Here is an 11489-nt window from a genome sequence, read left to right on the forward strand (position 1 = left end):
TTTCAGAGTTTCCATGGAGAAGTCAGATGTAATTCTGATATGTCTGCCTTTATATGTTACTTGGCCTTTTTCCTTAGCTGCTTTTAATATTCTTTCTCTATTCTGTATATTCAGGGTCTTTACTATTATATGGCGAGGGGACTTTTTATTGTGGTCCACTCTATTTGTTGTTCTGTAAGCTCCTTGTACCTTCATTGGCATGTCTTTCTTAAGGTTGGGAAATTTTTCTACTATGATTTTGTTGAATATGTTTTCTGCCCCTTTGAGGTGTTTTTCTTCTCCTTCTTCTATACCTATTATTCTTAGGTTTGGTCTTTTCATGGTGTCCCATATTTCCTGGATGTTTTTTGTTAAGGATTTGTTGGACTTAAGGTTTTCTTTGGTTAATGAATCTATTTCTCCTAGTGTATCTTCAACACTTGAGATTCTCTCTTCCATTCTGTTGGTAATGCTTGTATTGGTAGTACCTGACCATTTGCCCAGCTTTTCTATTTCCTGCTTTCTTCAGATTGTGGTTTTTTTGTCTCTTTTTCAGTTTTCAACTCTTGCAGTATTTGCATTGTTTCTTGCAATTTTTAGTATATCTTTTCATCCATTTGTTCCCTTTTATGAAATTTTTGGTTTGTTCTTCCTTCCATTTCTTGCATTTTTTGCTTTCTTTCTTCTTCTATTTCCTGCCTCTTTTTTTTGGTAAGTTTCTTCTTCCATATCCTGCCTTTTTTGGTTTGTTTTCTTCCATTTCTTGCATTTTTGGGATTGTTTTTTCTTCCATTTCTTTGAGGGATTTTCTATATCCAACTTTAGTGCCTCTATGATTTTCATGAAAGTGGTTTTAAGGTCATGCTTTTCTTCTTTATTTGCATTGGAATGTTGGAGTCTTGCTGATGTGGAGTCTCTAGAATCTGGTGGTGTCATATTTGTTTTTCTGTTGCTGAGTGTTTTTTTGTATTGTCTCTTTCACATCTCTTCTTCTAGTTGGTGCAGAAAGAGCCCCTTACTGGTTTGGTAGTTATGGGACCAGAGTTCCCTTTTGGTGGGTGCTAGCAATTCCAGTAATCTGGTAGTTCTTCTATTCCTTGTCCTCGTTCTGGTCCCATGGGTGGAGAAGAGAACATGTATCTGGGGCACTTAGCCTCCCACCTGGTCCCCTGGACACTTTGCTGGATCCTGTTGTACCTGAAGCCCCCTGAACAGCTGCCTACTGCTAGATTTTAAAGACATAAGCTACAGCATTACATCAGAAGGAACAGGTTGGTTTCTGATTGGTTCACATTTGGGAACAATTAAGAGAATTTCTCAAAATCATATTTGGACATGAAATACCTGTGTACCAACTATTTTCAATGATCAGTGCTGAGAGGGAACTTTTTGTGATTCTACGGCATTGTCTTGTTACTTGGAGGTGGCCTGTTACACATAGATACCAATAGTTTTCACAATTATATCCTGGAGACTACAGGAGAGTTTTTGGTTGTGGGTGGGAAGTGTGGAGTTTCTCTGCGTTCAGTTTTGGAGTTTTGGCCCTAGGATCTGGGAGGTCAGAGGATCTGGAGTTTCCTTGTGTCTGAGGCCTACATGTCTTTTCTGTAGCCTGTCATGGCTTCTAAAACAGATGCTGAGTGAGGGTCTGGTCCTTTTATTTATAAATTATTAGAAGTGAAGCCTTTTAGTTTAGTTTACAACTTTCATTCACTTATCTGTTTGTAGGTAACCTAATCCTGGGTTAATAGAGGATAATTTTTATTGCTATCTTGTGTCCTATGTAAGGGAGGTTTTTTTTATTTACTTAGTATTTTAACCGAGCAAAGGGGCAGCATTTTTTATGTGTTATTTTTTGCTGACTTTGGGGTGTCAGAGTCAGGAGCCCATGTAGGGTGAAATGCCAGTCAGAAACAAAGAGGGACTTTAGGTGGTGGAGTATTTATCTGAAGCAGCTGGTTTGTTGACTCTGAAGACACATGGGATTTCACATCAGCTGGAGCCATTTATATCCACAGCAATTTTAGATCTCGAACTATTTAGGAGCAGGCTGTAGGCAGCAACTGAAGCGCAGATGTGTCTGCAAGAAGTAGAAACCAGAAGTGGAAATCTGTTTGAGACATGTTTAAATAGGGAAAAAAGTTGAAATTTATAAACTTAATTAGAACTCTTATGTCTATAGTTTTAGTAATCAGGAAGGGCAAGAGACCCTAGACCAGTTGAGAAAATCCCATTCTCAGAAACAGACAGGTGGGAAAACAAACCTCTACTTATCTGGAGTCCTTTTGAACTATGAGAAGTGGATCCAAGCTTTATGACTTTTGATCCTCTGAAGCCTATATCAACTTTATTATATAAAAGGACTTAAAAGTTTTAGACATATTAGTATTATTAAACTGTATCAAAACCTACATTGTAGAAAAAGCAGAGATCAGGTATCTGTAAAACAGCAGGAACACACTTATACTTTTGAGTCCTAGCAAAAACTATAGGTTTGAGTTGGAAGTTTGTACATTTTTCTTCTGTCCAGAGGGTCAGGTATAGAATGGACAGACATGCCGTTGGCCTGATAAAGAGCCCTTTATGTTTATATTTAGATGAGAACCAAAATAAGTCTAAAAACCTTGAATTTGTGACTGAAGAGCAGGTCGTCACTGTTCTGTCAGCTTATAAGAACTTTATTAAATGAGCTATTAGGCTGGCCATTAGGTAGTATTAAACATAAATACTACCAGAGATCTGAGAAGGATAAATCTTATACAGTTTTGCATCTATTAAAAATGACAGGGTCTAGTCCATATATAGTTAACCATACCCAAGTGTCTACTAGCAGGTAGAAGCATCAAAGAACAGCATCAATCTTTGCCAGTTCTATAAGGTGAGAGGTCTTTTTCTCTGTGGAAGAGGGACATGGAAAAGACCTTATTTTTTCTAAGCAAAAGGGGTATAATCCATTTTTGATGTCTTGTTGCTTGTCCACAGTCTGGGCTAATTCCTGGCAATGGGTGTGCATTGGGGCATCCTGTCCCCTGGTCAGCATTTTGTAAACACCAAGGTATTCTGTAATTTTTTTGGAGAGTTTGTGTCACTGTCAGGATTTGGAGCTGGAATTTTTTGATATGATTAAGTTTTTTAGTCAACATTCTGAATGTCATATTTTATAGATCTCTGGAAGCAATAAGAGTGTTGTCTAGGTAAATCTGGGTAGGTAACTTTGTTTTTGGTTATTTGATTTAAGCTTAACCTTTAAAAATATATGCAGGGGACTGAGTAAAATTTATCCCTGTTATAAAATTTATGTACTTAATATGGCTACAATGACATTAGTGTAGGATATGTCTAGAGAACTGGATTTAAACTGAGAGGCTGTGGAGGGTTATTTTATTTAGAGCCCTCCAGTCTAACCATAACTGGTTTTAACTTAGTAAACAGACAGAACATTTAAAGGGACAGAGTAACTTAAAACTGGCAGTGACAAGAAAGTTGATCCTCTGTTGATGGAACAGGTAGGATTTTTATGTGTAATGTGTGTTGTACTGGGCCCTGGAAAGACACGACATTCTGCAAACAAGTCATGTATAACAGACCCAGTGAAAGAAGAAAACTCTCTGTGTGTGGGGACACCAGTCCTTGAGCAGAGATGCACTTCCCCTTCGGCCTGGGAGTAGGCAGCTGTAAGACAATGTTTACTAAAAACATGTTTACTAAAACCAATACAATGCCTGGGGCAATAAGTTCCTGGAAAAGCCCTGCCCACAGAAACCGCCCTGACCTCGACCTTGTCCAAAGACAAACCGCACCTTCAGACCCACCCACATCCACCTCTGGTGTCAGAGCAGAACCAGCCAGGGTAGAGGAGAGAGCAGAAGCTTCTCTGGAGGGAGCCTTTCTTAGGAAGTTTTCTTGAAACTTTTTGGGGCCTGCTTAAAGTTTTCTTTACATCGTTGAACAAGTCTCTGTGTTGTCAATCCCCGACACCCTATGCACATTCTCAGACACAGGACACACAGCTGACGTGACAATTGGAGGTCCCACCGAGATCGTAAAAGCCAGGTAAGTGTATGGGGTTAAGAAACTATGGGGAATAGTTCCGGGAAGCTAGAATCATTACAGTATCAACTAAAAAATTTACTTAAAGGACATGGGACTACAGTCAAGTCTAAAACCCTAGAAGGCTTTCTAAAATCAATCGAACGAGCCAGTCCAAGGTTCATTACTGGGAGAAACTTACATATTCCAGATTGGGAGGAGGTTCGCCGTGATCTGAGTCCTTGCCCCCTACGACATTCTCCTTATGCAGATTAGTGAGGGGAGCACTATTGACAGATAAAGTTCATCACCACCAGGTAGTTCAGGACACAAAAGAGGCTTTTTTTAGAGTTATAAGAGACGGAGACTCAAGCCTCCTTGAGTTCAGGGGCAGAGAGTGAGGATGAAGAGACCCTGGCTGAAACTATAGGCTCCATTGTTAGTGAGGATGAGGATGAGTCTCTTAGGAACAACAAAAAAACAGGTAGAGGTCTCTGGGAAAAACCCAAAAAAAAAGGGCTCCAGTCAGAATCGGTTATATCCTCTATCAGATCTAGAAAATGGAAGTAGCTCAGACTCAGACTTGTCACAGTCTGAAAAGGAATGGTTACTTGCTGAGATCACGGTCCTTAAAAAAGAACAAAAAAAGATTCGAATTAAGGAAAGACAGGACAGGGAGAGAAACCCTTCCCCATACTCTGAAAAAAGGGACTCCTCCTATTATATAATCCAGTCCTTCTCGGACCTGGAGGGAAGACCCAGAGGAGGGGTCCAGTGCTGCCCAGTGGTGGCCCCAGTAATGGAAGTTCCAGACCCGAACAATTCTGGACAAGTCATTCAATTTAAATTTTAAGGATATGAAACAACTTAAAGAGGCAACTTTAAATTATGGAGCACAGGCTCCCTTTACACTTTCCTTAATGGAATCTTTTGCGTCTCTTAATTTGACACCTGGTGATTGGCAGCCGCTTTGCAGAGCAGCTCTGTTGGGGGGGAGATTATTTGATTTGGAGAGGTGACTTTCAGGAAAGATGCAGCCAGACAGCCCAAAGAAATGCACAGGCCGGACAGCCCCAGAGAAATGGGGAGATGCTTACCGGGAGTGGTCAATATGCCACCATTCAGCAACAAATGCAATATGACATCGCAGTCTATGCCCAAGTGGCAGCAGTGGCCCAAGGAGCTTGGAAAGCATTGCCTTCCAAGGAAGGAGGGGATCATCTGTCCAAAGTCCTTCAAGGACCCTCCGAACCTTTTCAAGACTTCGTAGACTGTCTCAGTCAGGTAGCAGAAAGAATATTGGGGGCATTGGGCCTGCGATGCCAGTCATCAAGCAGATGGCATTTGAAAATGCAAATAAATATTGTAAGGAAGCCCTTCACCCCTATCGCAATAAGAGTCTAAATGACTATATCCGGATCTGTAGGGACATTGATGGGAACTTCATCCAGGGCCAAGTGTTAGCTGCTGCTATTCGGCCCCAAGTGGGGAAAGAAAGACCTACTCTGGGAGGGAGAAAAACATGTTTCAGCTGCAGTAGGGAGGGACACGTCCATAGAGAGTGCCCTCAAAATAGTCCTACGGGTCTCAAGAGACCTGGTTTATGCTCCCGTTGCCAAAGGGGATATCATTGGCCCAATAACTGCTACTCTAAAACTGACCAGGAGGGAAATTTCCTTCCTGCTAATAATAATCAGGGAAACTGGAGGAGGGCCGCGCCCCAGGGCCCAAAAACCAACTTGTATATGACCCCTGCATCTGACAGTGGCAGTGACCATGTCTCCAAGCCAGCAGCGTTTGCTGGATGTCAGCATAGACCAAGGAGATAGTCTGGAGTCATGCTTATGCCCGCCGTCTTAGAAAAATTGCAGTATAAAAAGCCACGGTTTTAACAGATAAGACATATGGTCAGAAAAACATAAAGATTTACAGTAAAGTCAGACTCGGATGAAGAAAAACCTCTAAAGGTTTACAGTGTGTTTAAAAATATAAGTGGGATTGAGAGAAAAAGATAAAAGAAACAGCATAGTATTAAATAGAGAAGCCGGGAGTTGGCGGCACACTCCTTTAATCCCAAGACACCTTTATGAGGGAACATCCTGGGTTGAAAGTTGAATTGAAAATGGGTGAATAGCCGGGCGATGGCAGCACCCGCCTTTAATCCCAGTACTCGGGAGACACAGGCAGGCAGATCTCTTGAGTTCAAGGCCAGCCTGGTCTACAGAGCAAGTTTCAGGACAGCCTCCAAATAGTACAGAGAAACCGTGTCTCGGAAAAAAAAATTGGTAACAAGCTGGGCAGTGGTGGCACATGCCTTTAATCCCAGCACTTGGGTGGCTGAGGCAGGCGGATCTCTGTGAGTTCGAGGCCAGGCTGGACTGACAGCCTCAATCAATACAGAGAAACCCTAACTCAAAAAATTGGTAACAGTAAAGAGGTACTGGTATTAAGTAAAGAAAAACAAAAAGACAAAGGTATATGGAATGGAAAATTTTGTTTATATTTAAGTTCTATTTTGTGAGTCATCTCTAAAAACTTTTGGCCAAAAGCCTGGCCTCTCCACCTTGCATCTACAGAGTTACAAGGAGTAGGTATGGCTGTACCCCATGACTGAAGCTCAAATGGAGGAATGATAAAGAACATACAGGACTTTTTGCCCTTTTTAGTTCAAGGATTGGCTGGAGTTGTTCTTTTACATAGATTTCAGTTAAGGAAGCTTCATTTCTACCGAGTAATCATGACCTAGGGAAAAAGGATGACTGAAAGATGCATGTATGTTCTGAATGTATGTGTGTGTGTGTATGTGTGTGTGTGTAATAAAACATTATCTTAAAATAAAACAAAACACAGCAAAACCAATACTAATGATAATACTAAAATGAAAATAGTTTAGCCAGGTGGTGGTAGCACATGCCTTCAATCTGGAAGCAGAGGCAGGTGGATCTCTATGAGTTCAGGGCAAACTGTTCTGCAGAGATAGTACCAGGACAGGCTCTAAAGCTACAGAACAACCTTGTCTCAAATATAGAAAATAAAAAAAAACAAACAAACAGAAACCAACCATTCAAAGAAAAAAGATACAATTCAGTGACCTTCTATTTATTTATTTGATTATTTTGCATTTAGTGGCATGTAACCATTTCTTCATTGCAGAGATAAATGTTCATGGCAGATAATCTTTTATGTATGCCTGTATTGTGCTTGCAAATATTGTTTTGAATGCACTTGGATCTATTTTCATCACGGATACTAATTTATTTTTTTTTTGCTGTCTCAACCTGGTATGCTATTACAGTCAGGCTGGCTAAGTAGAAGGAATTTAGTAGTGCTTCATCTATTTTTTTTTTTGCTTTTCGTTAATATTTTAATAAGGATAGATTGTAACTCTCATTTCAATGTCTGCTAGGACTCTATTTGAATCCATCAGGTCCTGGGTGTTCTTTATCTAGAGGGATTTTTTTATTATTATCATATCAGATTTTTCATTTGTTATGGGTGTGTTTAGGTTGCTAACTTTTCTTTTTCACCTTTGAATTTCTAAAACAGGATTTCTCTGTGTGGCTTCAGCTTTCCTTGATCTCTCTCTGTAGACCTGGCCTGCCTGTGCTTCCCAGATGCATGTGCTACTACTGCCCAGCTTGGGTTGTTGACTTCCATTTGGTTTAATTTTGGTGGTTTGACTGAGTCACAAAATTCTTCTATTTCTGTTAGTCTGTGTGGGAACACCACACCTTGTTCAGAGACCCACTTCCCCATCAGCCTGGGAGTAGGCAGCTGTAAGACAATGTTTACTAAAAACATGTTTACTAAAAACAATACAATGCCCGGGGCAATAATTCCTGAAAAGGGCATGCCCATGGGAACCGCCCTGTCCTCGACCATTTCCAAAGACTAACTGCATCTTCAGACCCACCCATCCCCACCTCTGGTGTCAGGGTATATAATAACCAGCCAGAGTAGGAATAAAGGAGAGCCTTTTTGAGGAGCCTTCGGGTCTGTGTCATCAATCCCTGACACACTTGCCACATTCTCAGACACAGGCTGAGCAGAGGACAGGGCAAGTCTGTTATGATTCATTGCATTGATATATTCTTTAAGACTTCTTAAAGGTTTCCTGAGGATTCAGAAAGTAGTCAGCCTCAACCTATAGAATTCAGACAGTGGTGATACATACCATTAATCCCAGCAGCCATAGAGCTAGACAGTCGTGGTACACACCTTTAATCCCAGATCTCAGGATTTTGAGGTGTAGAGATCTGTTAGTTCAAGGACGCACTAAAAGCAACATCTCACACAAAGGTAATCTCAGCATTTGGGATCACAGAACTTTAATCCCAGCACTAGCGAGGTGGAGACAGGAGGATATGGCAGGGCAAAGGAAGGAATATGAGAAGGAACAGACAGGAATTCGGAGATTTTCACTTGTGAGATTTTGTGAAGACAGGATTGCCATGTCATCTGGCTAGAGGAAATATCTACTGGATTAGCTGCTTTGCTTCTCTGATCTTCAGCTTGAAGCTTAAACCCCAATATCTGTCTCTGGGTCTTATATTTTTGAAGCTACAACCTGGTATCCAATAATTGAAAATATGGCTTTTGATAATGCTAACGCTCAATGCAAAAGGATAATTAGGCCTTTAAAAGCAAGATCAACACCTTGGTGATCGGAGGTACAATTAATATTGAAGGTCACGACCAACATGGTGTTGCATGAATAGGAGAGGTGATTTCTAGAGGTTTAAAGAAAAATAGAAATGTCAAAAAAATTTTTTTTGATTTTCAATGTAGGGTTTCTCCGTGGCTTTGGAGGCTGTCCTGGAACTAGCTCTTGTAGACCAGGATGGCCTCGAACTCACAGAGATCTGCCTGCCTCTGCCTCCTGAGTACTGGGAATAAAAGCATGATCCACCAATGCTCGGCTAAAATGTCAAATATTTTAATTGTGGCAGAAATGTCACCTGAAAAGGGATTGAAAACAGGGTGTTTATATCTTTTTCATAGCCATATGTGTATTGTAAATGAAGTTAACATTTTTTTCTAATATCTGTATAAATGACAATCTAGCTTATACAGTATTTTCCATTCATTCTTTTTTTTTTTTTTTTGGTTTTTTGAGACATGGTTTCTCTGTATTGTTTTGGAGGCTGTCCTGGAACTCACTCTGTAGACCAGGCTGGCCTAGAACTCACAAAGATCCGCCTGCCTCTGCCTCCGGAGTGCTGGGATTAAAGGCGTGCACCAACAATGCCCGGCTTCCATTCATTCTTGTTTGGAGCCCTGCACCACATATGTAATTAATGCAGTAAAATTTGCTAAATGAGTGGTCATTGCACCAAGTAAGCTCAGTTAAGCCGGATATGAGCCCACATATATAGTGTGATGATGCAATCACTGTTAAATCCACGGTGGCAGGGACACCCTCAGAGACCACTAATGCTTGAAATAAAGGAAAAGGTTTCCTGTCACAGTAGAAACAGCTCTCTATCATTCCTTACCCGAACAGCAGCTTCAAGTTGTCAGAGGAAAAGGAGATGCCATCCATGGATAAATGCTTGAGAGATTTGAGTTTGCAGAACTGAGAGAGAAAATGGGTAGCACACATCTCCTCTGTGTCTTCTAAATTATTGACAACCGTGTTTGAGTTCAAGAAGATGTGAGTTAGACGGCATTTGCGAAGTCTTGTCATATGGCCAAGTTGAGGTGCAATGTGACCCAGGAAGGGCAGCACCTGGTTTGTGTATATCTCCAATGCCTCTATATTGTCTGGCAGGAAAATGTCCAAGACCTCCTTGATAATGTCTCCAGGAAAGTCATGTTGCTGATGTCCTGATACCTCCAGTGACATTAGAAGGAATGCACATTAAAATTGTATGGACAGAAGCTTATCTTTATAACTTTCTTTCTCTTTTTTAAAGGTATTTTATTTTTCATTTTCAAGACAGGCTTTCTCTGTGTAGCAATTACTGTCCTGGAACTCACTCTGTAGTCCAGGCTGGCGTCAATCTCAATGATACCTACCTGCCTCTACCTCCTTAGTGCTGGTATTAAAGGCTTCTGACACCACTGCCAAGCAACTTTATTTTTTATTTATTCCTTTTGTCTTGATGTGTCCATATCCTGCCAACCACCCATCCCCTGGAAACTCTCCTCCACCCTTCATCTCCCCAACATAAATCAAAGTAAAATATAAGATAAGTAAGAAAAAGAAAAACTGGGAGAAAGGGAAAATTTGTCATGGAAGCTGCAGTGTGACACACTGAGACTCACAGTAAAACCCTATATCCATGCATCTTTACATGCAGGCATTCCTGAAAGAATCATTGGTTTGGGTGTAGGCCCATGGTATCAACTACACTGTGGATGATGTGTCCTCAATGGAACACTTCGTGAATTTCCATTTGCTTGTGGAGGTGCTGCAGGACTATGCTAACCCTGCTGTGCTCAGCACACCATAAAAGTGGTGGATGGAAGGTGGGCCATCAAGTTGCCCTGGTTCTTGGCCTAGGCAGTTGCAGGGTTTGTCAGAAAGCCAGCTCTCACCTGTGTTTATCACCAGGGTGAGATTTCCTGCATTGCTCTAGCTAGTTCACCTCTTGCAGGGATGAGCAAGTGGCAGGGCCAGTTTTCTGGGTTTTACATCCTAAGGGGCATTTCTCCCACACGTACAGATTCATGGTCAGTTCTTCTGTGCTGTCCAGGCAAGGTATAGCGACCACTCTCCCCAATGCTGGAGCTAGAGAGAGGCAGAGACAGCTCTCCCACTCTTATGATCTCAGGGCCTCAGGCCTTGGTGGGGAAGATGGGGAAATCTCTCTCTTGCCTTTTGTGTCACATAACTGATAATGGAAAGTGCTCTCCCATCTGTTGGACTTCATTGTCAGGGCCCATGAATGTATTCCCCACTGCCCTACACTTGAGGACCCAGTCTGAACTGTCAGTAGCCTGTATCCAACTAAGTCAAATGGCATCAGGATGGGCTATGGATGTCTTCCCAACTGCCCAGGAATTGATGACACAAGTTGCCCATGTGTGGTTTCCTCCCTCCATAGAAGAATGGCATAGAGTGGGCCACGGATATCTTCCCAAGAGTCTGAGATTTGAGCATCCAGTCTGTCTTCTGATGGTTACCACACAAGTGAGCGAAAAGCCATCTGGCTGTTTATTGATCATCTTTCTAGATGAACAGAACTTAAGGACCCTGTCTGGCCTATGAGCAACTAGCACCCACCAGAGACAAATGGCATTGAACAGTGCCAAGGATGTCTCCCAACCAGCCTAGGCCATCAGGTTCCATCCTGGTCTCTATGTCAACAGCCCATGCCTGAGACAAGTGGCATCAGGCAGGGCCATGGATGTCTTCAATTCAGCTTTGGGGCTGACTACACAGGTTTGTCTGAAGATAGTTAAGGATCCTCAGTACAGATATAAATAGAACTACAAAAACAAACAACACCCCCACAAAACTATGAAATACATGATGT

Source organism: Mesocricetus auratus, unplaced genomic scaffold, assembly GCF_017639785.1.
Source record: "Mesocricetus auratus isolate SY011 unplaced genomic scaffold, BCM_Maur_2.0 Super-Scaffold_100014, whole genome shotgun sequence".
Classification (NCBI taxonomy): Eukaryota; Metazoa; Chordata; class Mammalia; order Rodentia; family Cricetidae; genus Mesocricetus; species Mesocricetus auratus.